General features: G+C 38.1%; 1 pseudogene; it reads right to left on the bottom strand.

The window, feature by feature from the left end:
• Nucleotides 1–96: 96 nt before the first annotated feature.
• LOC149167555 (uncharacterized) lies at nucleotides 97–24444 on the bottom strand (annotated as a pseudogene).
• Nucleotides 24445–27964: the final 3520 nt, after the last annotated feature.

Here is a 27964-nt window from a genome sequence, read left to right as displayed (position 1 = left end):
GATTCCCCATCCTTCTACCACTATAGGGACTTCAGTACCTTAACCTTCTAACACCGCAGGGTCTTCAATACCCTAACCTTTTAAAATTGCAGGGTCTTAAATGCCTTGATCTTTAGAAATCACAGGGTCTTCAATGCCCCGACCTTCAAAAACTGCAGGGTCTTTAGTACCCCGCTCCTCGAAATCATTGAGGGTCTCCACATCTGGTTCGTTGAAATTATCAAGACCCTCTGCATGTTGTTCCTCTTTGTTCTCTTCTTCTTGCACTTCACTAATATGCGGTGTCGACATCATCTTTATGCTCTTTAGCTTGCTGAAAAATGTTGACAATAGGACATCATCTTTTGCGTTCTCCTCATCCTCCACAGTGTGTGCCAGTGCGTCTGCAAGCACCAAGAGATTATGAACTGTGGTGTTTCATTGATTATGATTGGATAACCCAATTGGTTCGTCCCTTGGGCGACAGTTTTCCTCCTCATTGAGGCTCTACTCTTCCTCTTCTTTTCCACGAGTGGAGTATTCTCAACGGCCCTCTTCTCTGCTTGCACTGGTGAACTCTTACCTTGCCACTTGGTAGGAGACAATGTCCCTGCCTTTCTCTTCTTACCTATACTAGTGCTAGCAAACTCTTCTACACCTCTTACTTGGAATTCTTTCAGAAATGCTCCCCACATTATTCCCTTTTTTTCTAACTTCTTCATGACCAGCATCGTAATGAGTCCATGAAGGCAAAGTTTGTTTGCAACCTAGCTTGCATCGCTACTCTGCACGTTTTTCGCCATCTTTTCAAGGCTTCTAAGCAAGAAGTGAGGAAAATTAATCAATTTTCCTGCCTCAAAATGCAACAACAATCGAAGGTGGTAGACGAACACCAAGGTATAGCGTCCTTCCCTTGTGACAAACTTTTGTAATATAAACAATAAATATCACCACTTCCCGACCATGGCGATCTGTGGAAGTCCCTTTATCCAATTGACTTTAATTTTCTTATCAACCATGAACCAGTGCCAACGCTTCTTTACAAGACGTTCCTTTTTAAACCATCGCTCCTTGTGAGTGGCAGGCCTGTGGCTTGTGCAATGAAATCTTCTGTAATTTTGAACTTTAAGGACCCGACCCTAACTCAGCCTTCTTTGAACGTCCTTGCAAACTCTAACACTACGGCCATGTCGAACCCATCAAAATTTTGTAGGAATGGCAGGAATCCAGATTCTTGCAATAGTGCAAGACTATTCTTGTACTTGGCGGTTTGTTCAATCTCCTGTAGCGACAATAGTTCACTCCTCACAGGTGCCATTTTGAACCTCCTCCACTTCACTAATCACACCCTCAAAGGAATTTCTGAGTGACTCCAATGTTCGCCAAGAGTTTTATGCTGGAGGTTCCTCGCCCTCCATCTTTTCAGACCCACTCACCTGGCTATGATGGAACAAACCCCCCATATCGGGTGTAGATTCGTGTCAGCTCGTTACAGGTGAATCGTAATAATTGGATGTAGTGGCGGTATAGGCAACGGTGATGCAACGACTACAATGATCGGATTACGGGTAAGTTAATGATGGTCAGGCAATGTGGAATTATTGCAAGGAGGGTGAGTGCAGGTTATCAGACAGTAGTACCCTTCCACAGTCAGCATCATAATTCAATCAAACATATTTCAGCATTTATTAAAAAAGATTAGATTTCAAACCTTACACATCTTGCACTTTAAAGATTTGTTCCTAGACTAGTAATTAATGAAACAAAGTATTAATTAAAACACGGAGTGAGAGAACATATCAACACATGTGCAGAAAAATACAGGCCCATAAACCCTTGATAAACCATTTTAGGACTGTGTAAGTTGCTTTCACAGTCAACTATATTTCTGCACCAGACTTGCTTGTATTGCTATGCTTGCACCAAAGATTTTTACCAAACAGAGAATCTGATAGGACATACTTCCATAGATGGACTTAAAGAATTTGCCTCATTATACACGAAAAATTTATTCGCCGTCCTTTGGTGTTTCTCGAACATGCCTTCTGGATTGAATGCATTGAATTCTACAATCATTTTACGAGGGAATAAAGAAGTGGAAAAGGGGTAAAAATTTTAGAATGGGAAGGAATATTACAACAAAGATTTCAGAAACAATATCACCAAGAGGGATAAACGAAATGGGATATGGGAAAAAAAAATTCAAGGGAAAAGAGGGATTTTACAAAATCGGGTAAGGGTAGTTTCTTGGAAGAAGAGGAAGGTAATTCATTGGGAAATTTAGAAAAGAAACTTAGTGTGAAATTTTGAAATGGGAAATAGAAGAAGGACAATATTTTTACCTTGAAATCTGCCTGCACTGGTGCAGAAAAATAACTTCAGTGGGAAGTAAGCGTTCACTTGGATAAAAATGTCCATGCTAGTTACCCCAAACTTGGGTAAGTGCTCAGTTTCGTGAACCTACTTCTTCTTGTTGGAAGCCAACATATCTAAAAATCAAGTAACATTTCCTTTTTATTAGAATTTCAATCTTCCTGCTTCTTCTTGGTGGAAGCCAACATATCTAAAAATCAAGTAACATTCCCTTTTTATTAGAATTTCAATCTTCCTGCCAGCATGGTAGTTTTCAGGTCGATCCTTCTGCAATCATGTTAGTCGACTGATTTTCATAATTACAAGAATTTTTTTCTTTTTATACTTTTTATTTTTGTGATTTTTTTCTTTTTTTTTCTTTGATTATTTATTTTCTTAATAAGGACAAGAAGGAATCATTTCTTCAATAGGTTGATGTTACCACCTACCAACTCCTTTTCAAATGGTTGTTGGACTTGCTACATAAAATATCCTTTAGTAAGGGGTTGAAAATATACCTTCAATCTATGCTCGTTTACCAGGAACACAAAATTCCGTCCATCAATAGTTTTGATTTCTACCGTTCTGTTTTCGAACATTTTGACCACCTCATAGGGTCCCATCCAATGTGTATGGATTTTCATTTAAAATGTTTGAATCTTGAATCGTAAAGGAGTACCCAATCACCTAGTTGGAACTGCTTCTTCTGAATGGACTTGTCATGTCACTTCTTGCGCTGTTGTTGAACCAAGATGTTTTGTTGAACAACATCCCTTCAGATTTCATCTAACGCGTTTAATTGTAGAAGGCGCTATGCTGTGCTTCAAAGAGATCTAGTCCCAATTGGACTGCAGTCCTAAAAGCATTGATCTGGAATTCTATCAGCAAGAGGACTTATTTCCCATACACCAACTCATATGGTGTGTGTCCTGTGTTGTTTCTTCAAGTGGTTCGATAGGCCCACAATGCTTTCGTTAATTTGTCAGCCCAATCCTTTCTATGCATGTTTACCGCTTTTGTGAGGATGGACTCAATTACCTTATTTGTGGATTTCACCTGACCATTGGCTTGCGGGTGCTATGGTGTAGATCTCCTATGTCGTATTTTGTATTGCTCCATCACACCCTGTACCAGAGTAGAAATAAACCGCGATCCATTGTTAGAAACAATTTCTCTAGGCACACCAAATCTAGTAAAGAATTTAGTGAAAAGAAAATCAACAACAACTCTTTCAGTAGCAAAAGAAACAGCTTTAGCTTCTACCCATTTTGTAACAAAATCTGTACAAACCAAAATATGCTTTTTATTTTATGATGTAGGATTTATTGGTCCTACGAAATCAATGGCCCATTTTTCAAAAGGCTCAATCATAAATTGAGGACATAAAGGAATTTCATTGGTTGGATTAGGTTGGCCAATTCGTTGACAGCTATCACATCGCTTGACATACTGTTTGGCATCCTTGAACAAGGAAGGCCAAAAATAGCCAGCTCGTAATACTTTGTATGTAGTTCGCTTATCGGCGAAGTGACCTCCACAAGGTTCATCATGGGTAGATTTTAAGATATCAAACACCTCTTCCTCTCTTACACATCTATAGATAATGAGATCTGCTCCAGTGTAAACGAGGTCTCCTTGGATCCAAGAATATGCAACACTTTTCTGAATGATATTACACTTTTCACGAGCGGATAAGTGAGGTGGTAATTTCTCGGTGACTAAATAGTTAGCTATGTCAACAAACCATGGATATTTTGTTGACACAAAATCATCATCAACAGGAATTGCTTCACCAGGATTATTTAATCTTGAAAGATAATCTGCAACTACATTTGACTTTCATGGTATATCAACAATGGCAATATTAAATTCCTATAATAATAGAAACCACCTAGTCACTCTACCGCTAGTTAATGGTTTATTCATCAAATATCTTATAGTGGAATGGTCAGTGTGTGCAAGAACTTCATATCCTATAATATAATGTCTGAATTTATTAATGGAAAAAATTACAGCTAAAACCTCTTTCTCAGTAATCATATAATTGAGTTCAGCAGGTGACAAGTTTTTACTAATGAAATAAATAGCATAAGATTGTTTGTCTTCTTCTTGTCCTAAAGCTGTGCCTATAGTAGTATCTGAGGCATCAGAGGAAATATGAAATGGCAGGGACTAGTTTGGTCCTCTCAATACTGGTGCCTGAACTAGTTTTTCCTTCAATGTCTTAAAGGACTGTTGGCAAGCTTTGGACCAAGAAAACTCACTATCTTTAGCCAAAAGTCAAAAAAAGGGGGTAGATATCCTTGAGAAATTCGCAATGAATATCCTATAGTAGCCCACATGTCCTAGAAAACCTCTCACTTCCCTTTGAGTTTTAGGTATAGGAAAACTCAAAATGACTTCTACTTTTGTAGGGTCAACCTGGATACCTTTTTCAGAAATAAGATGGCCAAGAACTACTCTCGCCTTGCACATTAATCTGCATTTCTTGTCACTCAAGGTGAGATGAGCTTCTTGGCAGCGAAGAAGCACTTTTTCTAGATTCTTGAGGGCTTGCTGAAATGAATCACCAAACATAAACAAATCATCGACATAGATTTCTACGCATTCAAGGTTAGAAAAAATAGCCAAGACTGCCCTTTGAAAGGTAGCCGGAGAATTACATAGCCCAAAGGGAAGCACTTGATACGAAAATGTACCCCATGGAAACGTAAAAGTAGTTTTGTCTTGATCCTCGGGTGCTATCTGTATCTGGTTATATTTGCTAAAGTCATCTAGAAAAGAAAAGTACTTCTTACCAGCAAGGGTATCAAGTACCTGATCGATGAAAGGAAGGGGGAAGTAATCTTTGAGAGTGGCTTTATTCAATTCTCTGTAATCAATACAAATGCGCCATCTCCCATCTTTCTTTGGGACTAACACTAATGGAGAGACCCACTGGCTGTCAGAAATGGGATAGATAAAATCAACATCTAAGAGTTTTTGCAATTCTTCCTTTACAACATCTCTTAGAGCTGGGTTCATTCGCCTTTGGGGTTTTCGGACAGGTCAGGCTCCATCCTGAATATAGATATGGTGTGTACAAGTTTCAGGAGGGATGCCTTTCATATCTTCATATCCCCATGCAAAGGAATCAATATGGTTCTGCAATAAATTCACAACCTGCTCTCGTTGAGAGGTGTCCAAGTCCGAACTGATATACAAGGATTTACCTGGACTAATCTCAACAAGAGTAGTGTCAGGCTCAAGAGTACAAAAAGGTGTTGCTAGAGATGGTGGTGATGGAGGTAGAGAGTCATATCCTTCCTGAAAATCTAGACTAAAAACCTGACTCGACAACTCAAAATTAGGCATGGTGTCTAGATTGTTTAGGAAGTCTTGAATTTCACCCTCCTGTAAGGAATCAACATTCTGATGTATTAAGGAAATAGGTTGGGTATCCTCATCACTATTGTAATCTAACCATAAAGTGTCTTGGAGCTCCTGAATAGATCTAGTGGGTGGATATAGGGTGACTTTCTTTCTAGAATCTCCATGGGAAATATACATATCACCAAAATGACATTCGATATAAGCATCGGTTGTAGCAAGCCATGGTCGTCCCAAGATCAAGGGATGCCCTCCCACAGGGTTCTTTGGCTAAAGCAAAATGAAATCTGTAGGATATTCCCAAGAATCTAGGGAAACAACCACATCATCCAATACTCCTTCTGGCTTGATTTTAGATCTATCTGCCAATTCAAGCACAGTGGGAGTAGGACGAATATGGACCAGTCCAAGTTGATCCATGGTTTGCTTGGTCATAACATTAATGGCTGCCCCTAGGTCTATAAGTACATTGGAGACAAGAACATCACCTATCTGAACAGAGACAACATGGTTTCCAGGGTCGGTATATTTTTCCATGTGCATACATCCCATCATTAACTCTGCTGCTCTACCAACAAATTGAATGGTTTGGGGTTCCAATCTTCTCCTTCCTGGCTTCTTGAGACATAGTTCCCTAATTATTTTTGTACAGATGGGGATCTCTTTAATAGCTTGGAGCAAAGGTACCCTGATGAAAAGGTTCCTAAGCTTAGAAGCCAGGCTAGACTTAGGAATGGGGTCTTTCTTCTCCACAACTAACCTCTCTGGATAGGGAGGTCAGTTAGGAGAAGATGACAGGGGCTTAGAATGTACAGGGATAGGCTGAATGGTGTAATATTTTTCAGAATGATAAGGAGTTTCCTCCTCTCCTCTCTCGTCGATAATCACCATGGGCTGCTTTTGATTTTATGAGGTTACCACTTTCCCTGATCTCAATTGGAGATCATTGACTCCAACTAGCATAGTCTGAAATCTGGATGAAGAAAGTGGGGTCATAAAATGTATCATTTGTACTGCTTTATTATTGGGGTTGGGTAAAGGTTGAGCAGGTAGCTGAGAAGGTTGAAATGGTGGAGGTAATGGTAATGGTGGCATAAGTTGACTCAACTGAGGAAATGATGGTTGAGGCATTGGGTAAGGTGCATATGTAGGGGGGTATGATTGCATAGGTGCATGATAGGAATTATGTGAATGATGTGAATGGTTTGGCCCTCTCGATCCTTGTTGCCAAGATTGGGAGGGTTGTCCATATTGATATTTATTCCCATGTTTCCCATGCTGGGAATGACCAGTGTTAGGATAGGAATATGAGTGTGCATTATAACCAAAAAAATGTGGTGGAGGTTCAGGAACCATACCTGCACTCACCTGAGGCCAATTCCTTCTTGCTCCCATAGCATGCAATGATTTGGATTCAGGTTGTCCCTCTCTTCAATACAGCGTTCAGCCCAGTTATAGAGGGAAATTTATCCGTAGCATGGTTATCTGCACAAATTGCACATTTATTAGTTTCTTTAATATCTAGAGGACATTCTCTTAAAGGATGCTTTCTTCTACATTTAGGATAGAAAATAGATAATATCTCTTGCTCTTCTACAAGTTTCTGCTGAAACTTCAAAGAGTTTATTTGTTTACTAACAATATTCATTATTTCAATTTTCATATTGTCCATTTTGTTTTCTAATCCAATAATCATAGCATCAGTAGATTCGGTTTTTATGTTTTTATTCTGAATTCCTTTATCGGATCTATATTGATTCCTTGAGAATTTCCTGCACAAGTCACATATATGATCAAAATTATTTTGAGCAATATCCCCTTGTCCTAATAGATTTAAATTATTTATAGCATCATCAGTGAGCCCATGTAAGAACAGGCCGAAGGCCGATGAAGGTTAGATTTCTTTATTGGATAAATGATTTGGTAGAGGAAGGCGAAGCCTGACCCAATTTGTGCTTTGAGCCTTGAAGGATATACAGGAATCTCTCCAAGTAGTCCTCTAAAGTCTCATCATCATTTTGCACAATAGTAAATATTTCATCTTGGATATCTATAGTTTAACAATATTCCTAATATTTTGACAAGAACACTCTCTTCATTTGCTCCCAAGAAGATATAGTGTTTCCTCCTAGTCCCATGAACTAGCGGAGTGCTGTGTCCTTGAGGGTTGCAGGAAACAACTTTAACTTCTGGGCATCAAATGAATAATCATAACTCCTACACAAAATATCAAACTCAAATAAGAAAGAGTCTGGGTCTTCATGTACCTTACCATAAAAATGAGGAAGAGTTGATGGTGAAATGTTTTCCATTTGTACTTGTGTATCAGGATCCACAATCGAGAATCCGAAAGTGGATTGTTCCTCATTTACCTAGTTTTCACCACTTCCTTTGGCATGGTCTTCCATATCTGCCATTGTTGTTCTTCCACCCAAATCACTCTTAATAGTCTGAGAAGGCTAACTATGGATTCCAACAGTCTCCTTCTTCCCCTTTATGGGCTGTGTCACACCTCAACCACTGCTACCAGGGCCTAGGTGGACTGTTGCTGCGTGAAGAGTTTGAGTTTGTTTGGACTTTCTGCCTGCAAAAGAAGGCCCAATATGAGTTTTGGTTTCAGATTTGTTAGTTTTTCTTTGGCCCCTAGTGGGCTTCAGACCCCTACGTCCTTTAGGCATTCATTTCAAAAAATGACAAAACAAAATTCAAATAAAAACTACAAGTTAAAAAAAATAAATCGGCACCTAGAAATTCCTTCAAACAATAGAAGCACACTACAGAAAAAAGAAAAAATAATAGAAAAATTACCCCTATTGCAAAAAAATGGAAAATTCTTACCAATTCAAATTTCCTCCCCGGCAACGGCACCAAAATGTTGGGTGCAGGAATTGCGCTGAGCAAACTTCTCAACATTTAGTTGTCAACCTGAGGGTTTCGTAAACTTAGAGATGAAGCACAAGAAATGCTAGAAATGGTATGAACTTTGCCTATCTGGAATCCTACTTCTTAAAGGAAATGCTTTGCAAAATCAAACAGAAACAATCAGAAAGGTAATTAACACCAAAGCAACTCTAGTGCTAGAATGTAAAAGACAATTTGCAAGTAAATCAAGTAAAGAAATTCCACACAACGGAAACAATCTTAAATGTTGGAATTAAATGATATGTTCATCTTCAGATGGATTGTCAACAATCTGACAAGTGGGCCCTTGCAGAATTATATCTTCCTTCTGACCTTCCTCTCACACAAACAACCTTTCCTTGCACTCTTGCAATTTGATTGCACTAGTGCAGGTATAGTAATTTTGTGTAAGAGTATATTTGACCTTTCTTACTGAAGTCTTATATCTAAATGAAGGTGCTCTAAGCCTCAGGGCTTAGAGCACTCTGTTTCTATGACAAGAGACTTGCTCTTGCACCGAGGTAGAGTTCCCTTCACTCAGTTTCCAAGTTACTTTCGAAAGAACTGAAAGATGTGATGAAAAAGAATTGCAACTGTAAATGAAATTTTGAAGTAAATTATCTGTGAAAAAGGAAATGCTTCAATTCATTAAACTTTGCAAAGGAAATAAAATTCATGAAATAAAATTCATGAAATAAAATCACTTTAAAAGAATCAAACAATAGCCTAAGTATTTTGCATGTGTTAATTAAGTTTGGTACTTCACCCAAATAGCTTATGTTATTTGCAAGTATAATATGATAATTTGATACAACTGCTTCCAAATCTTTTAAAGATGAACTTTTAATACTGAAGACTGTTACTCAATTAATGGATCATTCACTTGTGAAATAAATGTAAATAATATGCAGGTAAGTGATTCGCTATTTGTTGCAACGAATGACTAGACCAAAGTGTAGGAAACAACATGCACTAGTGCAGGAAAGATTTCCTTGCACGATCCGATTGAAAACAGATTAAAACAGAGAATGAGAGTAAAGGAAATGTGAGAAAGCTATTTCATAAGAAAAATAAACACAGCTACTCTCAAACCACGGATCCGTTTCACACGTTAGCTACAAAAGATATTTTAAATCAGGACTTGAAAGATAAATATTAAAACTATAAAATCACATAGTTGCAAAAAAAATATCCACACCTTCTTTCTGAATAACGAAAGCGAGAGGGGTAAACGAGCTGGGTTGGTTGGGCCCTAGCCAACCAGCTCATTCCCCTTCTAAGGAATGAAAAAGCTCAGCACTTCAAATGGACATCAAAGATAAACTAAACGTTGCATATGCAAATCATGGCAGTTCTCTTGTATTACTCGATTTGGAAAATATACATTACAGAGTAGTCCAGCCCCAGAGCTGAGGTGATAACCAGATTACATAAAACAAAATGATAGTCGATGGTTCGCTAGCTTCCTACCTATGATCTATATCATATATATCCTTTCGGCTCTAGGCCGTTTACACTAATTACAGATATTTCTTGTTCAGGCCTTTCAGCCGAATAGACTTAGAAAACCGAAATTACAAACTTGGCCAGCAATTATAATACACATGAACTTCGCTTGGCTGTAACCTAACTTTGGAGAATAACCCCTGAATGCACACCACCTATTATCGTGCTTTAGTTCATCAGCAGTTATACTTGGAGTCGAGGATCGAGACGCATCCTCATGGAAGATTTAGCTTCTCGAAAATCTTGGACAATCTTCGTGGCAGTGCAGGAATCTACCTGCACTAGTCAACTCATTCATCATTAACACTAAGTTCCATGATTACTATAGGAAATCAATATGAGTTACAAGAAGTATGTAAATAGGCATGAAATCTGTATAAAAAGATTAAAGTGTTGTAATAAATCTTAATATAAAATATGAGCATGTGCAGGAATGGGTAACTATCTTGTACTAGTGCAAGAAAGAAGGGTCTTTTATTGAGATAAAACATAGGTTGATATTGATGGAAATGGGGTAGAAAATAGGGAAATTCAACAATGTCTGAACACACAAAGACTCTTCAACATAGGAAATTTATCTCTAAATTCTGATGGGGAGATGAACGAGTGAACGAAGGTTGACCTAGAAGACCTAGAACCCTAAAAGGCTAATCAAACTTCAAGGACACTCAAGCCAAGTTAAAAGACAATTGCAATGAGACATTGAGAGAGTCAATGAAGAAAACACTAGTAAATCATAGGGAGAAGACAACTAGAATTGAAAATCAGAGAGAAAACCCTAAATTTCTTAGTTTTCTGCAGTCATTGCACCTGTCAGGAATAAAATAGTGATCATCGCTACTGTAACTAAAAACCCGTGATGTCATCGCGACTATCAGGCTAAAATCTGTGATGGTCGAGGAAAACAAAAAATAAATCCAAAATCTTCAAAAACATCTCAAGTTAACAACCTTCAGGCATCTACCAGATTATGACACTGACTACAAAAAAGAAATGAAGTCTAAAAATCAATGGTTGATCAAACTCGTCAAAAGACAAGGTGAAGAAAACGAAGGGAAGGGTCATAGGTTCCCCATCGGAGTCACCATTTTGTTGACAATGTTAATTGTCTCTACCTATAGAGACTATCCCTCTACCTCAATGAGTGGGTCTAGCAACTGAAGGGACAATCAACTAGACATCTTCCTAGATTATAATTGAAAAGTAGAACAAGAGAGAAAGCCTACCTTGCTCTGATGCTAATCCAATTTCCTTGGTTGAGATCCTTGAACCTCTTGTGTCGTGGACTTGTTCCTACTTCTTCTAGCTCTTATGTACCTGCACAAGTGACCAAGAGACAACAAAGCATACCAAAACCAATAAAAAATCCAATAATAACCTATTTAGCTGATCAAGGAATGCCAAACCAATACATACATGAACATATATATTTTGGGAAGATGAACCAGCGGTTGTATTATTATTTAAATAATAAAAGGGAAGCTTACAACCATAGCCTTGATGTTGAAAGGCTCTCCTTGAGTGGTAATCCAAGTCCAAGCCAAGAAAATCTCCAACACTCCTTCTCCAAGTCTATTAAATAACATCTAAGCACAAGGTCAGCATAGGGGTGCAAATGGACATAGATCAACCATTTGGGAATGGTAGAGGGGGGATTTATAGGCTGGGAGAGGGAGTTAGGCCTCCTCCAAAGATAGGATTAGGCCCACATCTTAAGGAGGTAGCTCATAGGGATGAGACCAAGAGGTCAAATTAGGAGGATTCGACCTCATCTATACGAAACCACCTCCAACTCACCGATGTAGAAGCTTCTAGATCACGAAGCTTCTCATCCTCTTTAGGAAAACTTCCTTTTTGAGACCATCGCAAGTATGAGAGGGAATAGAGCGATGCCATCACTGGATTAACAAGGTGCAATAGGCGATCATTGTGGTTTTGAGCTTCATAAGGGCGATGACTCTCATTTTAGGGTTTCATGAGCCATTTCTTCAGGGAAAGCTCCAGATATTTTCCAATCAAAGTTAAAGGAGGGATTTGAGTTGAATACATGGATGAGTATACTGTATAATGATCATGTTTTGGGAACTTCAGGGTATGTCACAAGGAAGTGCAAGAGGCGTGACAAAATACTGTGTAACACAAACACATATTTCACACTCAGGCTATCTCTCATTCAACTTGGATTTGATACCAAATAAAGGAAATTAAAAAATAATAAACACTGAAATTATGAGAGACAGGAGCTATGGAGGATAATGCCTGTAGCCTCAATGCATTGTATTTCACTCAAACACTCTCTACAAAATAATGAGAATGATACAATATTAATACATCAAGAGTATGTCTCAAGATAGTGCGTCTATCTTGGACACTCAATGATCCAGATTTAAACAAGAACGCAAAAAATTATAGATATAACCATAAATACAAAGATGCAGTGGAAATAACACTTCATTTCATTAATATCAAATACTGAAATATGCTTACAAATAGAATAGAAATAAGACTAGCTTGGGTGATGGTAGCTTATCTCTGAGAAGAGATGTGGCGGCTACATGCCTTTGAACTATGTTACAATGAGGCTCAAAGGCCTATTTAGTATTGAAAAACAATGGAAAACCCTAAACATCCAAAAACCTAACCCTGAGAGATGAAGCACCAAACTATGGGCCTCGACTGGGTAAATTCGTACATCAACTTCCTGGGGTCGTAACTTTGGCATACGATCTTTGTTTGACGTGCACAATACCTCATTAGAAATATATATACGAGGAAAACAACTTTTGAATGAACAAAGCTGGTCAATGATCCATGATGGTCCCATTTTTCCCTCAAAAAATTTGTTTAGGGCCTCAAAACGACTTCAGAAGTTTAGGACCTAAAAAACTACCAAAAATAGTAAATTGTGCTACAAATAAGGAAACTAAAAAACTGAAAGAAACAATGGTGGGGGTCCAAGTGGAATAGGCGAGTGGCCACCAATATCCACCTGGATCTTACTCCCCTCTTAGGAAGCAATGGTCCCCATTGCATTGAGTTCCTCCATGAGATGAGGAAACTTCTGCTGAACTTGGTCCTTGGTGAGCCACTTGCCCTTGTGAAGGAGTTGGACTTCTTTGCCAACTCAATATAGTTAGATCCTTTGCTGTCAGGTGTTCTTGATCTACATGTCCATGATTTGATCAATTGTGGCTTGTTCCATGCAATATGGATTTACATCTGTAGGTGAGAGCTGTTCTGCAATGTCTGATGTGTCTAGCAATGGTGGGAAGTATGGTCAAAGGCGGTCCACATTGAATACTGGGTGCAGACCATGGAATGGGGGAATTCTAAGCTCAAATTAATTGTCTCACACAACCTTGGTAATGGTGTAAGGACTATATCGGAGTGGTCTAAGTTTTCGATAGGCTCTAGTAAGGCATTCCTTTTGCAAATGCAACCAGATTTTATTGCCCACCTGAAACTTGTGTGGCACCCAATGTCGATCATGTCACTACTTGTACTTGGCATTTGATTTCTCCATAATGTCATGGACCTATTGGCATATATGTTGGATGTGCTTAATGAAGCTTTTTGCCTTATCGTCTTTAGACTGGACATGAGATGAATCTTCCTGAGTAGCTGCAAATGGTATGGCCACATCAATGGGACATAGTGGCTGGAATCCCAAGCCCACTTGAAAAGGGTTGTGGTCAATCGAGCTATGGAGAGCCTAGTTATAGCTGTGCTGGACATAGGGGAGGCTCTCATCCCATGTGTGTGGATTATTTGAGTTGTACATGGACAAAATGGGTACAATCATCTTGTTGACGACCTCTGTCTAGCCATAAGTTTGGGGATGGAAAGCTATGGATTTAGTGAGCTTGGTGTCCAACATCGACTAGAGACTGGACCAAAATGTACTGAGGAAATTGATGTCTCGATCTGAGATGATAGACTGTGGGATCTCAAAGTGTACCCAAACTTGTTCATTGAAGAGTTTAGTAGTGGCTTCTATTGTGATATTCTTCTTGCAAGCTGCCATAATGACCATCTTCTAGAATCTGTCGATGACCACAAAAACACATTCGTTTCCATGCTTAGTAGAAGGAAGGCCTGACATGTAATCCATGGAGATGGATTCCCAAGGTCGACTAGGGGTAGGCAGTGGAATATAGAGGCCTTGCTTCTTGATGGTCGGTTTGGCAATGTCACAAGCAATGTAGGATCTGATGTACATCTAGAAATCCTATTGAAGATTCGGCCAATAGAAATACTTCTACAGTATTGCTACTATTTTCTCGATCTCGAAATGCCCAGTGGCTCAATTGTAGTGTGCTTCCCAAATCATCTTGGCACGCTCGCTTGAAGGAACACAGAGGTGTCCTAAGTGGCATAACAGGGCATCCTAGAGGTGAAAAATGGAACTTGTCGACCCTACAAGAGTATCTGGTATGTGGGCTGAATTCTGGGTCACTTTTGTAGAGAAGTGGCCAATCAGAAGTCTCGTGCCCACAAGAGTTGATCACGGTGGTTAACGGCATGATTGATGGTCAGCTGAGGCAGTCTGCAACATTATTGGTGCTGCCCTTCTTAAACTTGGTATTCAAATGGAACTATTGCAGGTATGTGGACCACTTCTGATGGCGATCATTCTGCAACTTCCCTTGCGTTTGTATGAACTGTAGGGGTCGGTGGCCTACGTGGATGACAGTTTCCTTCCCCAAAATGTAATGCTTGCATTATCGGTAGGCCTGCACAATGGAATACATCTCTTTGTCATAAGTGGGATACTTCTGTATTGTGTCTGAAAGTGTCTCACTATGATATGCCACAAGATGCCCCTGTTGAGTAAGAACTGCCCCAATATCATACTCAGAGGCATTTGTCTCGATCTAAAATGGTTGTTGCAAGTCTGGTAATGTAAGCACTGGTGCAAAGCAGAGGCTATGTTTCAACTCCGTGAATGCCTTCTGTTGAGATTCAGACCAAAAGAATTTTTATTTCACTCCTCCCTTGGTGACTTGACTCAAGGGCCAAGTGATATGAGAGAATCCCAACATGAACCTGCAGTAGAAATTGGCAAGACCCAGAAAGCTACGAAGCTCTGTCAGAGTGCTTGGGTCTCGCCAATCCCAAATGACTTGGATCTTAGCTAGATCCACATGCACCCCCCATTCATCAATAATGTATCCTAGATACTAAACCAGGGTCATGCCGAAAATGCATTTCTCCAAATTGGCACACATCTTGTGTTTCCGCAGTTTTTGGAGAGCTTGTCGGATGTGGTGGAGGTGCTCTTCCCAACTCTGGCTGAAGATTAGGATGTCATCCAAGTATACCACTACAAACGAGTTGGTGAATGGCTGCAATATGTCATCCATTAGCCTCATAAAGGTTGCAAGAGCATTCATCAACCCAAAAGGCATAACCAACCATTCAAAAAGGCCCTTCTCTGCTTTGAAGGAAGTCTTCCTCACATCGGAGGGTTTGATTGGTACCTAGTGATATCCGGACTTCAATTCGATCTTGTTGAAGTATTTTTCCCCCTTGACTTGGTCCCAAAGGTCATCAATCCATGGGATCGGGTACCTATTCTAGATAATGATCTTGTTCAATGCCTAATAGTCAAAACAGAGTCTCCAAGTCCCATCCTTCTTCTGTAATAACACGATCGGGCTCCCACAGGGCGATGAAATCGTTCAGATGTGACCTTTCTGAAGCAGATCTTGAACATGCCTCTTGATTTCGTCATTCTTCAGAATGAAGCACCGATAGATTAGTCCATTAGGAAATGACACACTTGGGGTCAGATCGATGGAGTACTTGACTTGACAGTGCAGAGGAACCCTTATGGGGGAGGTGAAGATGTCATTGTACTCCTCCACGACCTTGTCCATCTGTTTTTGCCGTGTGAAGGGGGCCTGTTTGGAGGTCCTGGCAACTGTATTTTTCTTTCCCTGAGGGTGTATCATCAACAAAACAAATTTCTTGGTTTTGGAAATGAGCTTACTGCATTGTTTTGCAGTAACCAAAGAGATGGCGGCAGGCGGTGCTACCTTCGGTATCCTGTACAACTTATTTCCCAAAGTAACATTAATAGCACGAGGCCTTGGCTCATACACAACAGGCCGCTTCCACAAGTATGGTTGGCCTAATAATACATCACAAACATCAAGGGGAGCAATGTCACATAATACCTCATCCATGAAGGGATCGATGTTGTATGGAAGGTGACACTATTGACTCACTCGAAGATCTTGTCCTTGGTGAAGCCACTCGATGATGTACGGTTGTGGGTTTTCCGTGGTTGGTAAGCCCAGCTGCTTCATGACCTCTACCAAAATGAGGTTCTTTTGGCTCCCACTATCGACAATGAACTGTAGCGGGGAACCCTTCACCCACATATGGGAGTGGAAGAGGTGCTCCTCCTCCTCTGGATCTGTGGGTTCCTCTTTATCGATCTTCATGGTGGCAATGGTGGCATTGGGCTCTGCATCTATAATCTGATTCCATTTGTTATACCCCTTGTCGGGTTCTGACTGAGAGTCAAAACATGCATCTGATTCTGAAGTCTTTAGCTCGGCCACTAGTGACTGCTTGGCTCGACACTCACTTGTGTTCAAGGAAAACTTTAAGAACCTCCCTAAATTATATGTATAATAAATGGATGAATCCCCATGATGCATATGAAAAATTGAAGGCGATTTTATTAAAAATATAATATGTATATATAATTTTTTTGGCGAATCTCTCACCATATTATATTATCTTTTAAAATCATGGAAAATCACAAGTACAAAATGGTGAATCACTAAGAAATCCAAGGGTTGTTGCATTCACTTGGCAACAAGAGGGTATTCAAGAAGAAAATATAAAATAACTTGGATACATTGTTGGTGAATCAGAAGAGCTTGACTAGTTACCATCAAACATGACACTTTAGTGATTAAATCATACAAATCTAGAACCAACTGTTTATGCCTAACAATTTCTTTCAAAAGTGATAGTGCAATGATAATTGAGATACTCTCTAAATTTATAAACATTGGATGTTGGAGAATCATATTTAATGGATCATTTGAGATGGTTGTATTTGCATGTCTCAAAAGCATAACAAGTAAATCAACAAAAGACTGCATTAAGGGATTGTTAGTCTTTCCTGATGTTAGGATCATTTAAAAACTGAGGTAATATGGCTACTGTGAATATCAATAAATGGAAGGGGAAGTCCCAATAGTCAAGCCAAACATTTCACAGAATGTGATATAACGTCTTCATACTTAGATTTGAGACAATGCCCTAATAGTTGTATAAAAGGGTCTAACATCACTATTAAATATTAATCACACTTATCTAGTGTTAGTTTTTTCATATGGTTCTCAAGAAGTCCCAGTGCAAACTTTGAAATTGGATACCTATTAGGTGTATCTAGCTTATCATTTGTAGGTCCCTTCATTGAATTTTCATATGAGTCCAATGATCTTGAAGATGCTAGGCTAGGTTTAATAAACAAAGCAATCTTCCTACCCATATTTTCTTCCTCCATACCATCCTCAATCAATCCATATACAAAAAAATACAAATATGTCTGACTTAATGATGCATTAGCTTGAAGATTGGTTGTTAAATAGTGTAACATGGACTCAATCTTAAATTTTTCTTTTGGTGTAAGTGTTTTATGAAGATTGCATCTAATAGGTACCAACAATGTACTAGCATGCATAGAGAAACTAACACTCCGAGCAATTAACTACAAACTTTCAAAAGATTTGGTACTCCTTGTCTCCTTCATTTTGAAGGTAATTTTTTCAAATTCCTTTTCTTTGACGACTTCTCTCATGATATCATTTTCTGCAACTTCTAGAAGTTGTTACACACAATAATCAATATCTCCAAAGTCCAGGGAAGATGAAACATTCAATAGGACAAGGGGACAAAAAAATTAATATGTATATATACATATTAATTATATATAATATATACCTTAGTCAAATTCAAAGTCATGTTCACCAGGCATGTCATTGCCAATATCAATCCAAGGAAAAAACAATCTTCATTAATTTAATATAGAAAAAATATACCCACAAGGCTTTGAATTGACGATGAATAGATGCATTGTTTAGACACTCTGTCACCAATTCAAATCCCCTGTGGATGTTTAGTCCAAAAACTATATAATAAGCAAGAAACATAACTTCCCCAGATAATCAAATTGGTTAAGAGAAACATGCTCTGAAACAAAAACAAGGGTCAAATGTGCAAAGCAGAAACAAATTAATCCGCCTATCTATTTGGTTGCATCAGTTCCTCATACTAAAGGTGCAAACCACAACGTAGTGACAAATTACTTAAAGATGCAAACACATTAAGGTTTGTGCATTGAGTTTTCTGCTTCCTCTCAGCGCTAAATAGATCCATAGCTTAAGATGGATCCATCATAAGAAAGAATCTTCCCTTTTTTGTTATTTGGAACATTATGCATACACTCACGCATGGACACAAAGTATTTCACATCTCCCCCATCTAGGTTGTAGAATATACCTCTTGCAAAATTAGGACTAAAACCAATCAAAAAATTTACCTGACATAAATTGAGCACCCCCGAACAACTCGGGCAACAACATGGTATTCACCCAATGGATGAAGACTCTGTATTATAACTAGCAATTGCCCCAAAAGGTGCAAGGAAAGGCCGATATGATTCTTAAATTGAAATTTTGTACTTTGGTTTCCATAATCAAGCAAATAATAAGTGAACTTTGGTTTGGAATATTGAATTTTGGATGATGCAATTATCTTTGAGCTTCACATTGACCATTGTGTATCACCATTTTTTTTTAATAAAATGGTGGTCATATATCTTAGGAGAGTTCAGTTAATGAAAACGATGAAGGCAGGAAAGCATATCTCCAGGTTTTCATAGTGCATCATAATGCAAAATAACACATAAAAGATTCTATCCATGAGATTGATAATGCAAAATAACAAATTAAATATTTTTTTCATGAGTTCGACAATCTTATGGACATCTAAACAAGTTTTGCCAACACACATTTACTTCTCTTGTTTTTCTCTTTTAGTCGTTCCCTATGTTAAATGTAATGAATTTTCTTATTTTTCGCTTTTGGTCGTTCTCTATGTTAAATGTAATGAATTTTCCAAGAAGACATCTGGTTTCTATTTTTTGGGCAGATGCTCCTTCCTATCCCATTTTTGTGACAACTAGGAACTACTACATCATAAAGTACATATGCATGTAATCTTTGTACATTTTCTATAATACAAAGTATTAGCTTTGAGTAATCGTTTGTAACAAGTATTTGGCTGGTACCTCATTTGTGTCTAGCATTTTGCTTGTACAAAATATTACGAGGTTAAATACAAAATATTATCAGGTTAAGTTCTATTTGCGGCCTCAATACACTTGAGCATATGTAAATGTAATTATATGCATTTTCCCAAATTTCCAAAAAAATAGTGTTCCTATTATATATAGATATTTAAAAATTAAATTAAAAAAAGGGGGGTGGGGGAAGATGGGCAATTTTTGTGACAATTGGGAACTACTACATCATAAAGCACATATGCATGTAATCTTTGTATATTTTCTATAATACAATGTCTTAGCTTTGAGTAAACTTTTGTAACAAGTATTTGGCCGGTACCTCATTTGTGTCTAGCATTTTGCTTGTACAAAATATTACCAGGTTAAATACAAAATATTTTCAGGTTAAGTTCTATTTGCGGCCTCAATACACTTGAGCATATGTAAATGTAATTATATGTGTTTTCCCAAATTTCCAAAAAAATAGTGTTCCTATTATATATAGATATTTAAAAATTAAATTAAAAAAAGGGGGGTGGGGGAAGATGGGCAATTTTTGTGACAATTGGGAACTACTACATCATAAAGCACATATGCATGTAATCTTTGTACATTTTCTATAATACAATGTCTTAGCTTTGAGTAATCTTTTGTAACAAGTATTTGGTCGGTACCTCATTTGTGTCCAGCATATTGCTTGTACAAAATATTACCAGGTTAAATACAAAATATTACCAAGTTAAGTTCTATTTGCGGCCTCAATACACTTGAGCATATGTAAATGTAATTATATGTGTTTTCCCAAATTTCCAAAAAAAATAGTGTTCCTATTATATATAGATATTTAAAAAATAAATTAAAAAAAGGGGGGGGGGGTGGGGTGGGGGAAGATGGGAAAAAAAAATATATTGTTAAATTGGGTCATTTCTTAATACCCGGGATTCCAAAGAAAGATGACACACTTTAGTTAAGAAAGATGACACACTTTAGTTAGGCATTATGCGACTAACATGTCTGGATGCTTCATCTTATTCCAGTGATGACGATGACTACAATTTTTAAAAATTTTAAATTTCTTTTATTTCAATATTGTAAATAAAAATAAAAACATATCTATTTTTCATATACATTAAAAGATATAACAATATTAATAATAAAATAAATCTTTGTTCATTTAAATTATATTTTTTATTTAATTGAAATAAAAATAAAAACATATCTATCAAACTAAAAGTTATATAATAAAATAAATACAATAAATCTTAATTCATTTAAACTATATTTTTAATATAATATATTTTTAATTGATATTAAAATGGTATTTAATGTTTTTTAATATAAAATCTCCTTCCTATAACCAAAAAAAATATGTACATTCCAACTAATTAAATGTTTACAATATTATAGTTTAAGTATTCAATTTTTTCCTACTTTTGCTAGGTTAGAGATTCATTTTTATAGATTCAAAGAGTTTTATATTGAATAACAAAATTAATTTTTAATTAAAAAATTGAAATACCTTTTCCTTTATAAGATTGATAAGCTTCCACTAAAATCAAATCAAAACATCAAACTATATTTATATTTAAATAACTTAATAAACTAAAACAAAGTTCCAATATTTTTGTCATTTTCAATGACACAATATCTTAAATATGTTTTTTAATCAACGCTTTCACTAAAATCAAATCAGCTATCACAACAAAACTGTATTCCATTAGCTATAACAAACAAACCATACTTTGTATCAATAAAGTAAGTTTCTTAGCAAAGTTTAATAATATTTTGTTGTTTCAAAGAAACTATGGTGTGTCTTCAAAAAGAGTCAATGTCTTAGTTATATTTTTATATAGTGAAGATTATTTGTATTTGGAGAAACTAGGTATTGTACAAGTTTAACTAGGGTAGGGAGATCTCTATTAAAGAAATAAAGAAATTTAGTTTTAGAAGGATATCTCTGTTACTTAAAAAAATTGTAAATTGTAAATTTCAACATATAAAATATTAATATTTAAAAATGTGTTAAGGATTTATATTAAATTTTGAAATTTGTATGAGATGAAGTCTTTTAACATTTGTAGTACCAATGAGGTATGGAAAATCAATATATATAGGTATAATGGTCAAAGTATAGAATGTAATAAAATATATAGGTAGCTGAGTAACTTTCAAAACATTATTTGATCACATATCTCAAATAGATGGGTGTGCTTGATATCACCCTAGATATCCCATACCATACAAGAGGTCAATATATATAGATAGATTAGTTATGGGATAAGACCAAAATTGACAAAAATAACATGAAAAACAACTGCTTTGAGATTGAGATGCATTGAGATCCAGCTCTCTTCCCTACTGAGGAACTAATCCCTCCCCTTTCTTGTTCAAATCCAATCCTTCTACCACCTTCCGACAATTTCCCAACATGGAATGTGGATGGTACAATCTTGGTTCATGATCAGCCTGGATTAAAGAAAGGAAATTAGACTGTACAAGTATGGCCATTCTCTCATCCACTAATGCTCTAGTTGCAGCAAACCTTTTAATAGTAATGGGTTTTATGAGCTCTTCCTCTTCTTCTTGTTCTTATTTTGTTTTATAGGCAGAGGCATAAATGCCCAATTCTCGCAGCTTGGTAGGGGAATTTTCTCCATTGCTCTCATGGAAAAATTTTCTCCACCTTTTCTTCTCAATTGGACTCTCAGATTTATTCAGACTCTACTCCATGTTGTGGCTTGCAAATTGATTTTGAGAGAAATGATCGCTAAGGTGGGGCTTGACCTCTAGGTCCCCATGATATTGTCTATGAATGTCCATCAATGGAGTCACTTTCACTGGAGAGTAATTTGGCTTCACGCTATTTGTAGGAAGCTTGGAGGCCAAATCTGCAAGCTTGGCTCTTGTGCCTTCAAGGCATGCTAATGTCGATGCTTCTGATGCCAATGTCTATTGTGCTTTCTCTAATATGGTCTGCAAATATTTACCCTGCACCTCTATTCTCAACTACAAGTGCCTTTGAACCTACATTGACATTTACAAGAGATAGATTCCATTCAGTCATTAGGTAACTGAAACAGGGGAGAGATATTATGTTCATCGATTTTCATAATTTCAGAAAAAATTGTCATACCTCTAGCTGGTCATGGAGTCTTCTCTGAACTTCTATCTGAACTCTCAGAGCATCAGCAATCTGCATTGCTCTGTAAACATAATGATAATCAGAAAATCAGTTCAAAACCAAAGGGCTTATTTGAGTTTCTAGCCCATTTTTCTTCTGCAGATTTTTTATTACTTACTCCTTATGATTTGGTGCAATGTTGCTATCCTAGGCCATCCCGATTAGGAAGTTTCCACCATCAGAACTTCCTCCTGAAAAAAAATTCAATAATGAGTATAAATCTCCTAGAATGGGAATGGTGGGGATGGGGTTGAGGGTGGAAGGTGTCATCTTAGGTATGGTCATGGTGCCACTACAGGGAATGGCTTGTAGAAATTGGCTTCTCCATTCCCTGGTGGGTTGGAAGCATTCTCTATGGGGCCCTGATCCATGAAGTTTTTTAGATGCTTGACCATGGACCAAGGAGGACCCAGGGTAAGGAAGTGAGGTTTCTAACCACTAGAGTGAGATAGATAGCTTCAGACATGTCCTTACAAATGTCCCAGTGAGCTTGTAGAAATGCAGGGTAATATAATTTTCTATGTAGAGGTACTTCAAAAGGTTATTTTTGAGTTGAAAATCTCAACCATCCCTATTATTATTGAAGGGTGAAAGGTGAGGGTAGGAGGTACAATTGTTTAATTTGAGGATGGGGTGGGATGAAGCTGTCTTATTTGAGAAAATGAAATGGATAGGTGAAGTTGTGTAACTTGCACCATTGATAAATGGAAGCATCCTGTGACTACCATAAATTTTTTCAATGATTTTAAATTTCCAATTTAGAAATCTACTAACCATTATTGCTTCTATTGACATTGACTTCTCTGTGGTGCTGCTTCCTAAGTCTGTATTTCTGCAACAATCAATCAACACATGAGACAATGTCAGGTTGCCGAAATAGGTTGGCCATTTTCAGTGTTTGAAATGTTATTATACTAGTGAAGCAAGATTACACAAATAATTCTCAGGACCAGTGAAGAAAGATTTCCCATACAATTCTCAGGAATTAATATTTCCATTGCAACAACCAAGAGTGAACAATCACTTGAAAAAATTTACAATAGGAACCTCAATTTAGAATTCAAAGCTCCTCATTTAGAATTCCAAGCTTCTCAAGGTTCAAGAGCTTCTGGAGGCAACTTGATATTAGACTTAGTTTCCCAATGTTCCTTGTACAGTCATGTAACAACATTATTTTCCTGCAATCTTTACCATTAATGTATTGGCGTAAACAACATCACAAATTATAGTAGGCAACAGTTGGAGATTAGAGTTCCTTCCCAAGCCTAGGTGAAAAATCACGTCAAAATTCAAGCACATCTAAGGCTTTGAAGTCTATTTGAAAGTTCCTAGTGTTAGCCTTGAGGTGCAGTGCTGCTATTTTGAAGACTAAAGGAGGGAAATGGTCTTTTCTGCTATTGGGGAGAGGTTCCCATACAGTCCACACTTCATCTGACCAACGTTATACACTCACCCGCTTTGACCAATCACCACCGTTAGATCATTTCCGCCAGATCTAATGGCTATCGCGCATATCACTCGGGAAACAAGAGAGAGGGATACCCACTCGATAAAGTGGTTTCCTTTCTCTTCTCCACTACTACGTGGTGATTGATGAATGAAATCGAGTAGGCTCCAACCTTTACCACTTACCACCTAATGACCTCCTGATATAAACCTTTTCCGCTTGAGTAAACTGCTCCCGGGCATTATCCTTCGAGCTCCTCCTCTGCCCGATAGTCGTTTGATGTACCCATCTAAGATCTAATAGCTTGGACTTATTCCACTCCTGCCATGACTTCAAGCCTCTGGTGATTGATCTCTTCTGCCCATTCCTCTCGATCCAACGACCCCCATTCACGATCACCATAGTTCATCCTCCACCGCCTAACCAACATCCTGACCATCGATCCACACCATCCAACAGCCCATGTGCCCCCATACCCTACTTCCCATCAGTCACCTAGGGAGGAAATTTGTTGGCTTTGTCAATGTTTTTGACAGTCGGACAGTTGAACTGAAATAACGGAATGCATGGCTGAAAGGGGAAAAAACAACAGCACGATGCAGCTGAACCAACAGAAATGATCATGGAACATCGCTGGCACAAGCGAACCACCTGACAACGCGACGAAATTACTAAAATTTGATTACCGTGTTTGTTAGAAACAGAGCTCTTTGAGCTCATGTTTGTCTAGTTATGGCATCAAGTGGTTATATTAAGACATCTCGAACCTCAGAGAGTTCGAGAGTATTGTAAAAAGCCTATAAATGGCTGAAAGTTGGAAGTAATAGGGGTTCAACTTTTGGAGACTGTGGATAATCTGTTCCTCCCAGTGTCTCATCTTCATTCCAGCAATACAAGCTTCTTTTGTTGTTACATGTTCAATTGCCATCTTCTCCTCTGTTCTATGCTTGCACTTGTATAGGTTATTCATGTTTTCTTTTGTGTCTAATGTCAGATAACTATCATCTTATCTCTGCGTTGATAAATTAGATTTGCAAGCTTCATTTACTTTCTGTAGCTAGCCATTCATATGTGTTTATGTATGTATCTACTGGTACAGTCAGGATTCTCCATCTATTCATTGAATCTATAAAATATTGAGCATTAGTGGTCAAAAGCCTTGTCAAGCTGAGGGTGTTCATGCATGTCTTGAGTGAAAACAGAGTTGAAACAATCATCTGACTTGATCCAAACCCCAATCCATTCTAATAGTTCAGAGAATTATATTGAATATTTATATGTTGCCAGGCATCTCCAAGCTACAACCTAGGAGAGTTTCCTGGAGTGCTAACATAATTGGCACCGTTGCTGGGGACAAGAGGCTGAAGCTCAGCTTTCCTGGGGTATGGCACAGATCCAGCTTTGATGATAGACAAAGCCTGGACACTATTTTGGTTGTAGCCATCTATCTGGAAACTCTACTGGAGGATGAACCTCTTGGCGACTCCACTCCATAGTTCTGGCTCAGTTTGTGAGGCACACTCAGAGAAATCCTCAGAAGCCACAAGCTGACCCAATACCTAACCCTGAAAAAATCATCAAAGAAAGAAAGACGTTGCAAAAAGGAGCATCAAGTTCAGGTAGCTCTGAACAATATTCTATATCTCTTCAAGAAAATCCTGAAATAGAACAAATACATGTTGAGAGTATAACATCTAATACTAGCAATGAAGAAAAAATCTCAGAGATTCATAGAGCTCCTTAATCTTCAGGTTCTTCTTTCATTGTAAGCCTAAAGGAAGCCTCTCCTCCTATCCATCATACTCCTTTAGTCCTATCAGTCACTCCTCAACCCTCTGTCATTAAGACTTCCAGTACCCTTGTAGCCACCATAGCTATGGTAGCACCACAAGCACCTACCAAAATTGAAAGAATCATATCTGCTAGGTATGGACCTCTAGTACTTCCCACTCCTTTGAATACCATGCCCACTGGAGAATATCAGAAGTATATGCCTAAGTTCACTGGGACTGAAGGTGTTACAGCTGAGGAACATCTTGAATCATTCTATAGCTATGCTGATAACCTGGACATTAGTGAAGCTGATGTATGGATGAGAGTCTTTGTCCAAAGTCTAGATGGAGAGGCTAGAAAATGGTTCAGAGAACTGACCCCAAGGTCTATAGCAGATATTGAGGCTTTAGATGATGCATTCCTAAAGCATTGGGGGGATAAGAAGGATCTACTCTACTACCACACCGAGTTTGGGAACTTAAAGAGGGAAAATGGTGAGTTTTTGTTTGATTTTAATAAGAGGTTTAACTGCATGTACAGCAAGATACCAGTTGAAGTAAAACCCACCACTACCTCTGCTAAACTCACCTATGCCAGTGCCTTTGATTCTGACTTTTGTCTACTATTGATGGAGAGACGATGTGCTACCTTTGGTTGATATGCAGGATGCAGCCATGGAAGTAGAATCAAACATCATGGCTGCAGAGAAGCTCAAGGGAAATGTTGATAGGAGACGGAGGGGTGAATCTTCATCATCTTCAGATCCCAAGATAGATAAAATGACCAAGATGATAGAGTCATTAGCCTATGAAATCTCCAAATTAAAGGATGAGAAGTACCCTGGGAAAGGAAGAGTTCCTAATACCTTTTCTCCTAGAAATCCAAACCCATATGGAAGAGCTAATGAGCAGTTGCAGATCCTGCAAAGAAGCAAAGATGCTAATGAAGACCAAAGGGTGAAGACCCCTTTCCAGAATGTAGTCATGGAAGAAGAACAGTTTGAAGAAGATGATGAGATCCATTGTCTAGAAGACAAAGGCAGTGCCTCCTTTTTGACTTTAGCTGCTTATGAAAAGCCATTATTCACTGACCATATTAGCCAAGAGTGGGATGGTGGAGCTGTTCTACAAACTGATGATCAACACAGATATGATCTGAGGTCGAAGATGAATAATTCCAAGGAAACTCCTGTTCAGAGAGCTGCTGTCCTTGCAATACAGCAAGCTAATAAGCAGAAATGACTGCCAGTTGATCCCATCATCCTCAAAGCTCCAGCTCACGAGGTAAGAGGCATTGACAAGTCTCCTTCTCCTTTTAGTTTTGAATCAGAAATTTAGAAGCTAAGCATACCTATACCTCTGATTGAACTAGTGAAGAATGAGTCCTTCAAGAGATCTATCTTCGAGGCCCTTGAGCCTAAAGCCATCCAAGCCTCCATTGACTATGTAAATCTGCAAGATGACAAACCAGTTGTTGTTCTCAGCCCAGTGATTGAAAATTATGATGACAACTCCCCATCATTCTATGTCTCTTTGACTATTCATGAAAAAATCCTTCACAACTGTTTTCTAGACACAGGAGCCAGCCATAATCTAATGCCCAGGGTTGTCATGGATGATTTGGGTCTTGACATTACCAAGTCTTATCATGACCTGTTTTCTTTTGACTCTAGAAAAGTGAAATGTTTGGGATTAATCAAAGACCTAGTCATCACCTTGTCTCAGCTGCCCATGAAGAGCATGATGATGGATATTTTGGTAGCAGATGTACCCTCCAAGTTTGGCATGTTTCTTTCCAAGGGTTGGATCAAGAGATTAGGTGGAACATTGCAAAATGATCTGTCCTATGCCACTGTCCTAGTTTTTGGAGGTGAGAGTAGGAGATTATACAGAGAAGCTCAGTTGGCCTATATCATCAGTGATGAAAGGAATCCCGCTAATAATCCCATCTATGCTGTTGACACTAATTTTGGAACTAGTATTCTTTAGATTGAAGAATCCCTATTGGCTTCCATGTAGCTTAGGAAACCAGTTTTCCAGATCACAGAGGAAGAAGGCCCACAAATTTGGGACATGTTCTTTGATGGAGCTTGCTCTAAGGAAGCTGCAGGGGTAGGTGTAGTCCTTGTGTCCCCCACACAAGAATGCAT

The sequence above is a fragment of the Pinus tabuliformis genome, chromosome 5_1 (genome assembly GCF_031772625.1).
Source record: "Pinus tabuliformis cultivar Carrire ecotype Pingquan chromosome 5_1, CPIR1, whole genome shotgun sequence".
Classification (NCBI taxonomy): domain Eukaryota; kingdom Viridiplantae; phylum Streptophyta; class Pinopsida; order Pinales; family Pinaceae; genus Pinus; species Pinus tabuliformis.
This window is presented reverse-complemented; position numbering and strand designations above follow the sequence as displayed.